The following is a 15,933-nucleotide window of genomic DNA, read 5'->3' on the forward strand; positions in this document are numbered from 1 at the left end:
AACATTCTAGACAAAGCAACAACATTTCCATGAAGACTTCCTCTACAAGTTACTCAGAGCACCTTTTAGTAGCAAGTTAATGCAAACGGATCAATGGTACAGTCCATAGTTGCTACAAAGGATTGCAGTGACTCAATTCAAGACGTTGATGAATTTCAGATGCACTTTTAAATATTAAGATAAAATGCTAAATCCATTTCTGGTATTATGCAACTTTTCTGGTAAAAGTCCAACACCTGGTCCATGGAGATATGCTGGGGATTCTGCTTTGGCATTAAACTTGCTTATTATTTAGTTACAGGTTGTTTTTTTTTTCTTTTTACAATAAAATAACACCTTGAAAATATGTATTCTACTGTAAGTGGGCACTCCTCTCCATTAATCAGACTTGTAAATTGGCTTGGTTCTTGTGTCCATGGAAATTGATAAGCTTAACTGTGAAAAATTCCAGGAAAAGCAACAACATCTCCACAGTGACGAACGCAATGCACCTTTAAATAAAAAATACAAAAAAAATAAAAATCTCTCTTTCTCTGCAGTGAGGACATGCAGGTCTGGAGCACAGGTGTCCCTAATATGAAGCAGGCCAGTTTTCCAGCATAAGAAAAAGGGGAGTGACAGAGTAAGTGTTTATATGTCTGAAAAGAAGATGTCCCTGTGTCTGTAGCTTTGGGCCATCTACAATGAGAGCCTAGGTTAAAAAAAAACATATTTGCGGGACGATCCGGGTCAGAGGTACATATTCTGTAATACCAGTGGCTTGAAGTTATAGTTTTTGTCTACTGAAGGAACTCTCTCATTTAACAAGTCATGGTCATTCTCTGCCAAATTCATCTTATTCTTAAAGGTGCATTGTGCAACTTTCCTCGTCAAGGGTCCTATCAAATGTTTTTGTCCATGGAGACGTTAATGCAGGGATCTCCAACCTTTTTCCTTCAGTGACCTACCGTTACAAAACAAAAAAGCCAGAGAACTACTCATTTTAGAAGTGGCAAAATTTTTGAGTACACATAAGCCTTAGACGAGGAACAGTTAGATGGCTATAAAACATGAAACATGATCTATTTTTAGTGCACAGATAGGCAACAAAATGATACATGTACAATTACTCAAATGTTACTTATTTAGCACAATACCTAAGATTCAGAAATCCCTTGGTGAGTTACTTTGAAGAGGGTGGAGAGCAACTGGTATCTCCTGAGCTACAGGTTGGAGACCCCTGAGTTATTGCTTTGTCTGGATTGTTTCACACTGTTAAACTTTTCTATCTTCATATAGACCAAACCAGACCAAGTTACAGGTCAGATCTGTGGAGAGGTGACCCCACTCACAGTTACAACGCCTGTTTTTCCAAGGTATTTTTGAACTATAAAACCATCTGTAATTGAATGATGTAAGGTAGAAGTTGTTTTTTTTTAAATGTCATACTTTGGAACATTCCAGGCATAACCATAGAAACAAACATGTGACAGACTTCCAAAAAAAAGTTACATAGTGCACCTTTAAATCTGATCCATAAATATTTTTATGCTATATATTTGGATCTACTGTGCCAAGGTAAGTCACTGCCACAGATACCATCAATATGATAGATTTACTCCTTTGACTTTTAGATAATTGGTTTAGTACATAGGCCTTCAGGTACAATATAGATTCTCTGATACAACATGCCGATTATATGCTTTGAATGAAGTCCATATATTGTTTTTCTTGTGTTAAAATTGCATATTAAAAAAGTATATACAGTACATTCCACAACTAACTTAAAAGTTTCACAGTTTGAGAAAACACAACCACCATCACTACCGCTTAATACTGTCATTTTCTACTTTCACAGCTTGTTGTTGCCTGTTTATTATTGTAGTGAAATCATCCATCATACATCTCAGAGCAGTGAGGAAAGCTGCCGTGGTGACAGAGTGGGTAGGCCCAGTGTGGGTGGGAAGGTGTGAGGGTTATAGGGGCGAAGAGTACTCCCCATCTCAAGTGTTCATGTTCATGACTGCAGACATGAGCCGTGTGTCCTACTTTAGGGAGATTTATGAATGAACGTGAAACTCTACCCATCCAGCCACAAGCAATAAATATACCAATTAACTTAAAGAGCTCAAATTTTGTGTAATTATTGTGCTAATTTGCAAACAGGGGAAGAAAATTGAGATATTATATAAAGTATCGATTGAAACTAAAGCATTATTTAATAGCAATTTCAATCATGGGAAGTTATTGATAGCTATTCCCATACAATTACATACACTTGACTCTTGTTAGCTTTAAGTTATGTTATAATGTTTTTACTTCATCAAAAAATACCTGGAATTTTGTTTCATTCACACATGTTTGAGTAACGCTTTATTATTAGTCTGGCTACATCTCCAAAGCTCAACATGGAACAAAGTGTTTCCTGCTGGAGAGAAAAATTCTGTCTAAATATGCAGGTGTGTTAAACATGTGAAAGAAACAAAACACAACTCTGGGTATGTTTTTGATGAGGAAACAACATTATAACATCGATCAGAAAACTGGATAATATATAGGATGCCCAAATCAGCATTGAATCCAAACAATTAAATGCTGACTCCACAATATTGGGTAAAAGCTATGCTAACAACCACCATACACCAAAAAATCCAAATAGAGACAAAACATTTCCTAAATGTAGTTTTTTACTTTGAGCAGACAGACACTCACACCAGACAGGTAATACTGGACAGGAAATCATGCCCCAATTTACACCTACAAGTAAATTAGAGTTTCCAAATGACCTAACTACTAGTGCATCAAATCTTCCAGAGACCAGTGCTGAGATGTCATTTTCAAAAGGGCACGAACTGTATCAAACAATTATTAAAAGTCCTATATTATGCAAATTTAATGGCTTTAAGCCATGTTAGAATGTTGTTACCTCCTCAAAAACATATCAAGAGTTGTGTTTGTGTTTGTTTTATTATTAGTCTGTCTACATCTCCAAAGCTCAAAATACTCTTTTCCACCTTGTGATGTCATGAAGCGATAGTTTTCAAGTTAACAGCTACATGTAATCCTTTGTTTTGGGGAATATGGAGTTTGGCAAAAGTTTGAAAGTATCCAACTGATTCTAGTAAAGGTGCATGAAGTTTAAAAACACAATGGAGCACTTCCTATATTATCACATGATATCACAAGGTGGAGTGTTTTTTGTTTGAGAAGAACCTAAATATGCAGGGTTTGTGTGTTAAACATGTGTGAATCAAACAAAACACAACTTCAGGTATGTTTGTGATGAGGAAACAACATTATAATATAGATTGAAAAATAGCCAAATACTGCATGTGCCCTTTAAATACAGGTAAAGTATAACGCTGTTGGAGTCCCCTTGCAGTGCTTGAAATGGTGGGCTCCAGAGGGAAGTGCTCTCAGTCACGTTTCCCTGTTTGTTTTCAGAGGAAGTCCCTGACAGAGCTCCTTTTCATACACTTCTCAGGGCCCCTCCCATTCTGTCTGAGCCCTGCTATGTATAGTGTACCCCTAAAGTAGTGATTCAGTTACTACTACTGCAACATACTTCAACTTTCAGGAATTTTCTATACTTGTAGTCTGAAACTAAACGAAATACACCAAAAACAGAAACCTATAATTCCCAATACACAATAATTCCAAAACTTGACCAGCTCTGAAGCATAATAAGCACATAATTAATGGGTTTAAACCAGGAATACACTAAATCTGAACAAGAGGCAACTTCAAGTAAATTAGGAACTCCTAGTCACCAAATGACTCATTCACTCTGGGCAGAAAGCGTGAGATTACAGAACATGAAGGTGAATGGTCCATCTCTGTACTTCTGACCTACATATGGAGAAAGGTCCTTGGGTGCGTGCTCTGTGGTCACCCGCTGCTCCTGGCCAATGGCCCAATGACAGTGAAGGATGAGTCAACCACAGAGAACAAGGACAGTAAAGTCTAAAAAGAGAAGAAAGCCAGCTCCAACTAAAACAGGGTTAAAACAGGTAAAGCTTCAAGATATAAAAGTGATTACATTCATGCATGTTGAAAAGGTCATTTAGAATACATTAATTTTACCCAGTTTCCATACATTATTCAGTGCTGTAAAATGTGAAATGCTATGAAAGTGTCCAAATGCAAAATAACTTTGGAGCTTTAGGGTGTACACTGTTGGATAAGTTACTTCAAAACTGTAATGTGTTATTTATTACTTGTTACTGTCATTTCAAAGTAATTAGTTACATTACAATATTACTGCGTTTAAAATGTAAGGCATTACATGACTACTGCTTTACTTTAAGTTAGTCTCACCAAAATAACAGTCTGCCGAAGATGCTGAACTTCTGTGCTATATATATGGACTAAACCAGGACTGAATTGAGGACTGAACTGAGGACTGAACCAGGAGGACTGAACCAGGATTAAACCAGAGCTGAACCAGAACTGAACCAGTACTAAACTAGGCCTAAACCAGGACTAAACAGAGGACTGAACCAGAAGGACTGAACCAAGACTAAACCAGGTCTAAACCAGGACTAAACAAGAGTTGAACCAGGACTTAAGTAGGACTAAACCAGAACTGAACTAGGACTGAACCAGGTCTAAACCAGAACTGAACCCTGACTAAACCAGGTCTAAACCAGGTCTAAACCAGAGCTGAACCAGGACTAAAACAGGTCTAAACCAAGACTAAACCAGGACTAATCTTGGACTAGGACTTGGAATCTAGGACTGCCCCTGAGAGAACTCCGAGCCTGTGGAGCAAGGTGTCTGCAAAGCATGGTTGGGCATCACCTGTGGTCAGCCCTGTGGAGCGCAGAGCTTTACGCTGGTCCTTTCACCTGTGGTTACCCGACAGTCTACGCGGGCACACTTCCGGGCCCGTCCCAACATCCAGAACCGTAATGATGGCATTTCACCGCTGCTAATATTGCGGTGATTTTAGTGAATTTGTATGAAGAAATCGAAAAAACCTACCATTTCAATCCATGTTTTTAAAAAAAAGCATTGTAACGTGCGTTACTGACATTTGTACTGAGTACAATATTACCATTTTTTCCCTGTAATGCCTTACATTACTGCGTTACAACAGAAAGCAATGCATTATAGAAATTTGTTACTTTTATAATGCGTTACTCCCAATACTGAGTGTGTATGCACAAATCCATACAGACACACACACACACACACACACACACACCACAACCAAAATGGAACTAAACTGGGACTAGACCAAGACTAAACCAGGGCTAGAGCAGGAGTAAAAATATGTATAAATTAGGTTTAAATCACCAAACTCTGTCTAAATAAAGTGTGAACATATCCTTAAACTAATTTTGCCTCTTGAAAATAGCGTGAAAATACAACCTGTGCAAGCCTACACACCACACTTTGAGAACCACTTTGCCAAATATGAGGTTTTAGCGGAGGCCCAACAGGCAGACTGGCTGAGTGATCTGTTGTAGGAGGTAATCTGTATGTCAGTGATGGTAATACTAAATGATAGGGTGTATTCACAACTGCAGTCCTGGGCTTTTCTCTAAACTGCATGTGTCTGTCTGCTCTAACTTATGATTGTGAGGGCTACAGGACTGGCCGCGTTCATATTATTAGCCTAAGCACTGTCCTTAAATGACCCTTCCTGTTTGTATGTTTGGTCTGTAGATGGAGATTATGTGAGCTACATGATAATCTGGCTATCCTTAAAGCCATCACATATGTCTCATGGAGCACGTAAGCCCATATTTCCTTGTCTTGTATAGAGTATATATAGCAGTAATGCAGGGGTGGACTGAGGTGGTTACAGCTGCAAATGTGTCTAAATACAAAGCACAGAGACGGTAAAAAGTACTGCCTAGCAACGCACTGAATGCATTTTTAACATTGCGCCAAGAGGGAGTGGTGCACTGTCTGAAGTCAAGGACAAATAGTAAAAATATTTCAAAGTAATATGATCAAAGTACATGTTTAATTATTGAAAATGTAAAAAAGTAGATAAAAGCTGCTAAATGTATTCAAGAAAAGGCATTATGTTACTGCCAGTTATGCTCGACCAAATACATCCAGATCAAATTCCAATTTTATGTTAGTTAAAACTAGAATAACTTTCAGATATTACAGATTGCACTTGTATTTTCTGTAAGAGCCAAAAATGTTATTAGTTATATATTCATACAGTATAAGGCCATCATTCTCAAACTGGGATCCTTGGGCGATTTTAAAAACATTGATCATTATTTAATTACTACAATTTCTTATGATATCCTCCTGGGGGATTATAGGTACTATCATATCCAGGATTTTAAAAAAAAATCAATCAATAATCAATAGGCTTTACTGTGTGGCTGCACTATGATAAAAAAAATAAATAAATAAGAAATTAAAAGGGACTACACTGTAAAAGCTTGTAAGAGATGTTGGTCATTAAAATGTTGTTTTTGTCAGGTTGTTAACTTCACATTGATTTAAGACCAAAATGTTCCCAGTGTCCATTACAGAGACATGATACAAAATTATGAATAAAAAATAAAATGAACAAAATGTAAAAGCTAAAATGTTCATTTACTTCCAAATAGATAGAAAATCACAAAAATATATATACTGCAATACACTTTTTTTTCTTCGGGTCCCAGGAGTATATAAAATCTTAAGAATATAAAGCTGTACTAATATATCAATTAAATAAATACTATTAGAAATTAATCTTCACCAAAATTCAGTTTTATACACATTGAAATGTCAGAATTTTATTGTTTTTGTCTTGGTGGACGATATGGGATAATTTTTGTCCAATAAGAGGTCCCGTAGTAGTAATTTACAAGTTAACAACTATGTTTTACCTTTAGTTCAGAAGAGATTGGCAATTCCGAGGCTGAAATTATCCACATGATTCTAGTGAAGATGTACTGTATTATCACATGATATCACAGGGTGGATCAGAGCATTTTGAGCTTTGAAGGTGTAGACAGACTAATAATCACAGACTTAGGTGTGAATGAAACAAAACAAAACTCCAAGTATGTTTTTAATAAGGAAACAACATTATAACACAGATAAGAAATTGCGTAATATTGTGTAATTATTACATTTCTGAATAAATATCTCCCTACAAATTAATTAGTCTCTTCATATTGTATGACTATGTTCATGGGAGGCAAACTTTTGATTTATGTTCCCTACATGCTGCTAAACACTATCGTCAATGTAAACTGTTGTAATTTTATGAATGAAACGACAACCCGCTGTCACAATAGTGCACTAAACATTTCCACACGGCCACAAACAGATCATTTACTAAACATAAAAGTGACAGTCGCCGTGGTGATGGATGGTCTGGTGTGTCATGCAGTCTGTGTTGGTACATGTATGAGCCCATACCAGCGTTATGGCCTGCTGTTTGTGTCTATTATTGAAAGGCTGTAACAAATGGTTTTCTTTAAAGGGAACGTGAAAAAATGGGGAAATTGTAGAGAGAGCCAAAGCAGTTGTTGTCTTTTACTGTCCGTGTTGTTTATTCACCAGCGTCAGTGACCTAAGGGGCGCGATACCAGCAGCGGAGAGTGCACCTGCTACCTTTGAACTCTGACCCCGCCGTGGTTTTGGGAAAGCAGGTCACACGGACAGCTCATGTGTTCACACTTCTTACTTAGAAGCGTTCGTGTGCGCTGGTCATCTCTTCAGACCTGTCAGGCTCAAGCTTGTTAGGCATGGCTACAGTGGTATGTGCTGAAAACTATGCTGATGGGACTGAGAGAAGGAATTTCTGTTGACAAGATTATTTTTTTTTCTCAAAATTCTGCTGTTTAAGATGGCCTTGGACAGTGTTTCTCAAACTGTGGTACGTGTGCTATTGATACTTTGCAGTGATATCATGCTCTGTGGGCTTCTATGTGTATGTATATCGAGGAATGTTCAGCAATTTTTATGGTGACACAATGCACAAAGTTTAAAGATCATCTGAAAACTCAAGAAAAAATACAAAATGGATTTAAGAATGACATTTTCAGTGATGTAAACTTTCTGTGTTACTTGTTGTAGTAGTACCCTGTTTACCAGACGCATTGATCTTAAATAATCACTCACAAGTCAAACTTAAAGTGGATTTTGTTATCAGGTCTTACGGCAGCAAAGACAATGGTGGCCACACACTGGAAGCCGCCACATTGTTTATCTATTCATGTTCACATTAATGTTTTTGGATATAGCCCAACTAGAACCCTATATAGCCAGGGTGCATAGGGCCAAGAGTGACATAATTACCCTATGGCATGTTTTTTCATTAAACGTCGTCAGTAACTTTGTAGCAGACCTTTGCTTGGGACCAGGGTGGGAGGATGTTTTTCTTTTTGTACATAAAAGAAACTTAAGGATTGCTGTAATTGTGAATATGTATTGTATGTGATTATTGCTGTAAATTAATAAAAACTAAAAGTTGATCAAAAAAAGAATGACATTTTCAGGAACTGTTGGTTGATGCTTGCTTGTGAAGGTGATTTTGTGAGTCAGAGACTTTTTTAACAGCACAAATCAGCTCACCTGTTGTAGTTCCAGATGTGTTAAAATAAATCAGATTAAAGACTAACAAGCCTCAGACAGAGTAGTGCCTACAGTTAGCATCACACCCCAGGGAATGATGATGATTCGGTTGTCGGTTTATGGAATTATCTGCAGTACAGCCATTTACAGAATTTAATTTGATCCATATTTTGCTCCTTCTTTGGGTCAGTCCTATTTAGAACTAGTGCAGCAACAGTGTAGACCAATTTTAACCCTAATACAGACCTAGAATAGTCCTGTTTTTGACCTGGATCTGATCTGGTGGTACTCCAAAGTTAAAATTTACTGTAAAAAGTTTGAGAGCCACTGGCCTAAGGGTTAGGTCATAACACATATGCATCAATAAAAGTATCTCCTCCTAGCTCTTTGAACAATTCACAAAGGACTGTCTTTGGGTGCAAAAATAATACAAAAATGGACCGCATAAATAAAGCACTAGCTATATACTAAAGAAAGGTCATTGTAACCAGTTCTTTTGTAGAAATTCTGCAGAGGGTGGCGAATTCTTCTTCACTCAAAGCACTTTACATCAAGGAACCATTCCCCCATTCACACACCAGTGTACGCAGATTCGAATCACCAACCTTCGAACCTTTACCAACTGTCATAAATGGTTTACAATAATGTAAAAGCCAAATTACTCTGGTAGAGACAAATAGATATATAAATAGGCACACATATCAGGCAGATAGTTAATTTTTTTTGTGTAAATCGCCAGGAAAGTACTGACCAACCTGCTGCCTAAAAAATGTGCACTGTAAACACGCAAAATGGGACCACTGCACTTTTATCCACTCTGTAGTAAAAGAGGGCTGTGGTGGAGTTTGTAGGAAATTCAGTTATATATTTTGGGGAAAAATATGAAAATCTATCCTACTTATCTACCAAAAAATATTGCCAGATCTTATCGTCGGCCATCGGTTCTTCTGGATTCAAAACTATCTGTATCGCATAGACAATGAAATAAAAAAATAAATAAATAAATCCATCTCAACTATTCTATACTAAAAATAAAATGCATATTCTCATTTGTACTCAAGCCTCATTAGAATCTCTATGTCCTTGACAGGTTAAGCAAAACAGGCACATTTCTCAGATGCTGGTGATCATCGGAGCTATTGCAAAAGTCACCCCTAGGCCTGCTGTGGGAGAGGATGCCCATTTGGCTGGTCTGGTCTACATTAGCAGTGGTTTGCACAGTGTTAAGTCAGGTCTGGAAACACTTGAGACTTGTGAATGGGCTCCGTGTGTGAAGATCTGTGGACACATGATTTTGTTTCTCTTGTCTTACTAAACGCACTTTTCATCTGTGGTAAATAAAATAAAATAAAAAAATAGGATAATTGTTTTCTATGAAAAAAAAAAAAAAACATGACATGAGACAATCTAGACACTACAGCAAAAAAAATAAAAAGTTGTTTATTACAATGAAACTGTATAATGTATTATTATTAAAAATGCTTCAATTGTTAATACAGATATTTGCACTATTATTATAATGTATTCTTTTGACATACCAACTCCTATACTAAATACTGTTACCTACTACTACTACTACTACTATTACTACTATTACTAGTATTACTAGTGTTGTAGTCAAGACCGCACTAATTGAGACAAGAGCAAGACCCCTGGGAGTCGAGACTGAGACAAGACCAAGACTTTTTTTTTTTTTTTTTTATTCTTTATTTTTCTTTTTTAACGTTGTATGAAAAAGACAAATACAATACAACCTATGGGTGTGCCTTGACGTCCACAAAGGATGTATTAATTAAAAGAAAAAAATATATAATAGTAATGAATAATAATTTTTACAGCCAATTACAAGAAAAACAAAGTAATGGGTCAAACAAAGTCCGATTTCACAGTATTTATATATTCAATCCACTGTTTCCATTTGCTTTCAAATTTGTCTTGTTGTAGTCTTATGCTAAAAGTAATTCTCTCCATCTTAAAAATATCATAAACAATCTCAAACCATTCATCCAGTGTTGGTATTTGTGGATTAAGCCATTTCCTGGTTATAGCTTTCTTAGTAGCCGCACTCAAAATCTTGAACAGGTATTTAGCTTTATACGTCACATTTTCACCCATCAGGAAACCCAAGTACATTGTTTCAAGTCGAAACGGTATGTCAATACAGAACACAGTTACTAATGATTTGTGAATTTCTCTCCAAAATGGAACAATATGAGGACACGCCCAAAATATATGGCAATGATTTGCCTCCAGTTCACCGCATTGCCTCCAACAGTTTGATGATTTGGTGTAAGACCAAGACTTTTAAAGGCTGAGACCGAGACAAGATCGAGACCACGGCCCATCGAGACCAAATCAAGACCATGGTTGTCATTTTCTACATTTATTTGAATTTTACTGTTATTTTGGTACATATACATCAGTGTTTTTTATTAAGCTATCTCTCCATCTATTTTATCTGTTAAATGTTAATTGAAGCTTAAGTTAAGCCAAGCAAACTATACAGCACTTAAACACTCTGCGCCCCTTTTTTGGACCCTTACCCACAGTGAAGAAAGTGGGTAGGATTTTTGAACCTGTTTTTTCAAGTTCCTAGCTGGAGTTAGACCTCGAGTCTCTGACAAGACCAAGTCCAAGCGCCTTGAAGACCAAGACAAGACTGAGTCCAAGCACCTTCAAAACAGAGACAAGACCGAGTCCAGATGAGTTCGAGGCTAGTCTCGAGACTAAGACTGGTCTCGAGTACTACAACACTAAGTACTACTAGTACTACTACCAGGCCTCTTGACAGATTGGGGACCTGAGGCAAGAAGCTTCACATGGGCCCCTCTAATATAAATTAATAGGAACTGGGTCAAATTCTGGACTCCTAAACTCCTAAACGGGGGGACGACAGACCCCTTTGTCCCCCCGTCTACTGCCCTGACGAATACTACTACTACTTCTACTACTGCTGCTACTGGTTCTGCTGCTACTGCTGCTACTGAAATGTGTAAACAGTTTGTAATTGTATGTGTTTTGTGTATGTGCTTTTAAAATGCAGTGTTGATATTTCATTACCTGTAAACTTTACTTATAAAGAGGACTCATACCAAATTTACACAGCTTTTGTGAACCATTTAAATCATTATATATTCAAACCCCGTCAATCTAAAAGTGGCACCATGTAGTCATTTCTAGCCCAGTAAAGTACAGTGTTCTTTAATACACGCGTCTTTACATAGGCCACAGCTGTTTTATTCCAGTCCTGAAATCCCTTAATCACAATCTGTCCTGGTGCCTCCTAACATGTCCTCCTCTTTGAAGTTTGGCCTCTCCACGTCACTCTTATCCATCTGAACACGAGATGGAACTCCACAAACTTACAATTACGTCTCTAATGCCAGGTCCACCCTGCATCTAACCCAACCACAGTTCGACGACGCATGCAGCTGGACCAGGGCTTTTTATAAGTGCAAATGTATTTACTGAGAACTGTATGGATGCTTTGAAGTTATATAGAGGATTTAGAAAGGGAAACTGCTCCAATCTGGATGTAATTGCTTTGAAATTTGATTGAAAAAATATTGCAAACAAAATATTGACCGGTATTACGTTATTCTTTCTCTTGCAATTGTTTTATGTTTAACAAAATTTTATTAAGCTACAATATGTCACTTTTAAGACAGAAAAGAGACATAAAGTGAGAGATACAGGACTACAGTCATACCATACTCCATACAGATGTACAACAACTCACCCTTATGTAACAGATATTACTCCCTACAAGTGTACAACAACTCACCCTTATGTAACAGATAACTATATGTTATGTTAATAATCATCTCACTGTCTTTCTACGACGTCTTGTATAAAGCTGTGATTTTATATTTTATTACTTATCTTTGTATTTTATTTTGACTTGTACATTTACAATTATAAAATTATGTCTTATTTGACACCTGTCTCTTACTGTCTTTTTGCTATTTATTTAGAATTTACTTTGACTATTTATATCTTTACTCTTTGTTATTGTGTTCATTATGATGCATGAGCTACTGTGTCCAAATAATGTCCCTTGTGAATTAATAAAGTTTGACTAAGTCTAAGTCATAAACCATGTTTTGTTTTGTTTTGTTTTTTTGTATTATTGCACAGAAAAATGTATAAAAACATGCGTCCTTTCAATGAGCAGGCTTGCATCTCCACAAACCTGGCCCCCTGGAAGAGGGCCTCCTGTTGGTTGTTTCTATGACAATTTTGGTCCCTTAGCTATAATATTCCACACTATGGCATAAAATGCATAGCCTGATTCATCAGCAGGTTTCACTTTGTGGAAACCGTCTGAGAATGTTACAAAGTATGCTTTAACTTTCTTTTCCACGGAATGATGGTGAACTAAAGGTTACATACTGTACCTTTAATTAAAAACACTGGTTTAGGCTCAACTAGGTATGTAAATGAGAAAAGAAGTAAACTGAAATGGTTATTTTCAATGAACATTTAACAAGTAAATGGAAATGATGACATATTGTTTGTGTAGACTTTACCTTACATATACAGACATTCCCACTATACAAGCATGTAAAATATACAGGGTTTTGTACATGCCATTTTAAACTATGTGACTGTGAGACTGTGCAGTAAATGCCAGTGGTGGGTGACTCCAAGTGTCAACTCCAAACCATAATGTTATAGCTCAGGTTATTGTGGTCAGACCCTCAGAACACAGTGTAAAAAAACATGTACTGAAATAAAACACAATACAGAAGCTCTCTGCTGGAGGGTCTCCGTGGTGATACTATACTGTATGTTTCCCTGGAATATTCCACAGTATGTTTTTCAATGTCTCTAGCATGTATTTCTTTAACTAGAGGTGTATTTACTGCTAAAATACATTCAAAACATGAATTATTATTGTGAGATGTATCACCTCTCCACATATCTGACCTGTAACTTTATGAGCTTGTTATCTCCATGGAAATAGATTTTATGCAATAGTGTGAAACATTTCATGCAAACCGATAGCATCTCCATAGAGACAGATCCTCCCATAAAAGATTCATAGTGCACCTGTGAAGCAGTTTGAGTTATTGATGCATCTGTGAACTGGTACAAAGTCAAATCGTGACAGTGTATAATTATTTTTGCCATCTCTCTTCAAAACATCTCCATGTCTTTGCTCTTAAATGAGTTTCTGGACTTTGACATTACAGGTATTACTCATGTTCGGAAGCTAACCTTGGCTCATTATTCTCCTGATCTTTAGATGCTATCTCTGAGTAGCTTCTGGTTTAGCAGTGCTGGGGTCTGCAGGCTACATTCCACGCATTCTGCCTCAAACTGTGAATCTTAACCTCCCAGCATCTTTTGCACATGTCTTACCTTTCTGCACTACAGGAAATCAGGAGATAGTGTAGATAAATAAACATTGCAAGTGAGTTAATGCAGAACTGCTATTAGGATTCATTGTGGATAATAATGGCTGTGAAATCCAAATGTTACAGCTTGTGAATGGGTGATTTGTCAGGTTAAAGTGCCTATGACAGGTCAAACTACTCATTTTACTACATTATTAAGATCTTTGCAAAAACATTCACTCTTGTTTTCACAATTTCTGAGGTTTAAAATTGTATTTCCTGGTTAGAAATCATACTAGGGAAATAACTGTTGCGTCAAAATTCATCTAATGTGCACAAAAATGATTATCTGACAAATAAAAATATAAGAAAACACCTTTATTTTGTTGAAAATGTATTTCTTATGTGTAAAATGTGCTGAACGTTTGGATTGAATTTTCCCTCGTCTATGGTATGATTAGAACTCAGAAGAAAAATTTTACTTTTCTTCTTAATTTGCTTCTTGACTTGTGTACAACTATTATCCCACCAAATTAAGTCAAAATTAGAGAACCATAAAAATCTGTCATATGCACTTTCATTTTTTTCTTGGAACAAAGTAACTAACAAAATATTTTGACTACTTCATTATAAAAATAAAAAAAATGCAGGTTTCAGATGGCATTTTTAGCATACAAACAGAGCAACAAAAAAAAGTGATACAAATATTATTTTTATTTGAGTTATTTTTATTAAAGGTGCACTATGTAACTTGTAGGTTAGGGTTCATCACCTTCTTTGTTTCTTCTTGAATGTTCCACAATATGACAGGTGATTTTATTGCTTAAAAATATCTACAAAAACCAACCTTCTGACTGTGAGCAGGGTGGCCTCTTAACAGACATGACCCATAATTTGGCCTCCATGCTGATAGAAAGGTTTAATACCTTTCAAATAAGGCAATAACATCTACAAAAAGAAAAGCAGATGGCAGACCCCCCCACCACAAAAGTTACACAACGCACCGTTAAGTATCTAAAAATGTATGGAAATGGGAGTGTCCTGGTATTGAATCTGATCTGTTGTACTACTACCACTTAAACCCATATATTGTAATCACACATTATGGATTAAACTGGCTTCCACGCTGATATTATCTTAACCTATGTTCATAAATTACAGGTTTGTTTAATATCAAGTGCACTACCCTCTGTGAAAGCACTATTTAGAGAGAAGGCTCAAAACAAGAATTATCTTTTATTACTTCCAGAGAGTATAAGTCTTACTGTAGAGGGCTGTTACACAACATAAATTCAGATACATTTGGAAACAGATTAGGACAATGGAAACATCAAAACACGTGTTACTTTTACTGAAATAATGACTGTTGTGGTGTGACACATGTGCCTCCCACATGAGGCCGGCCTGTCACTGATATTTTTGTTTACTTCATTACTTCAACACAATAGATCTTTTATATTATTATATACTGCACAATAGAGTTTTTACATTATTGCATACTTTGACCCATTTGTGGTTCTTAAAAGCAAATAAAAAAGTCATCAGGTTTAACAGTCTTCTTTTTTTCAGCTATATAATGCAAAACTGACTCTTGTGAGCTTTTAGCCACCTCATCAAAACATACCCAGAGTTGTGTTTTGTTTCATCCACACATGTTTGAGTAAGTCCTTTATTATTAGTTTGACTACATCCTCAAATCTCAAAATGCTCTGTTCCACCTTGTGATAGTTTTCAAGTTAACAGCTACTAAGGGTGTAACGATATCCAAGTCTCAGGACACGATATTGTCACAGTATGAACCTCACGGTACAATATTTATTGCGATATCCTGAGAAAGCTCACGATATTGTGGGGAAGTTCATGATTAGGGATGTAACAATATTCAAATCTCTCTGTACAATATTTTCACAATATACATCTCACGGTACGATATTTATTGCAATATATTGTGAAGGCTAACAAAACTGTTAATAATATGCTACTTTTTCCTCTTAAAATGATTTGACAAGACTTAATCCAAAGAACTAAGACTTAAAAATGCTTAGAACTGTTACTTCTTCTTGTCTACACTGAA

The sequence above is a fragment of the Boleophthalmus pectinirostris genome, unplaced genomic scaffold, assembly GCF_026225935.1.
Source record: "Boleophthalmus pectinirostris isolate CB_2022bp ecotype Guang Dong unplaced genomic scaffold, ASM2622593v1 HiC_scaffold_15, whole genome shotgun sequence".
In the NCBI taxonomy this organism is placed as follows: domain Eukaryota; kingdom Metazoa; phylum Chordata; class Actinopteri; order Gobiiformes; family Gobiidae; genus Boleophthalmus; species Boleophthalmus pectinirostris.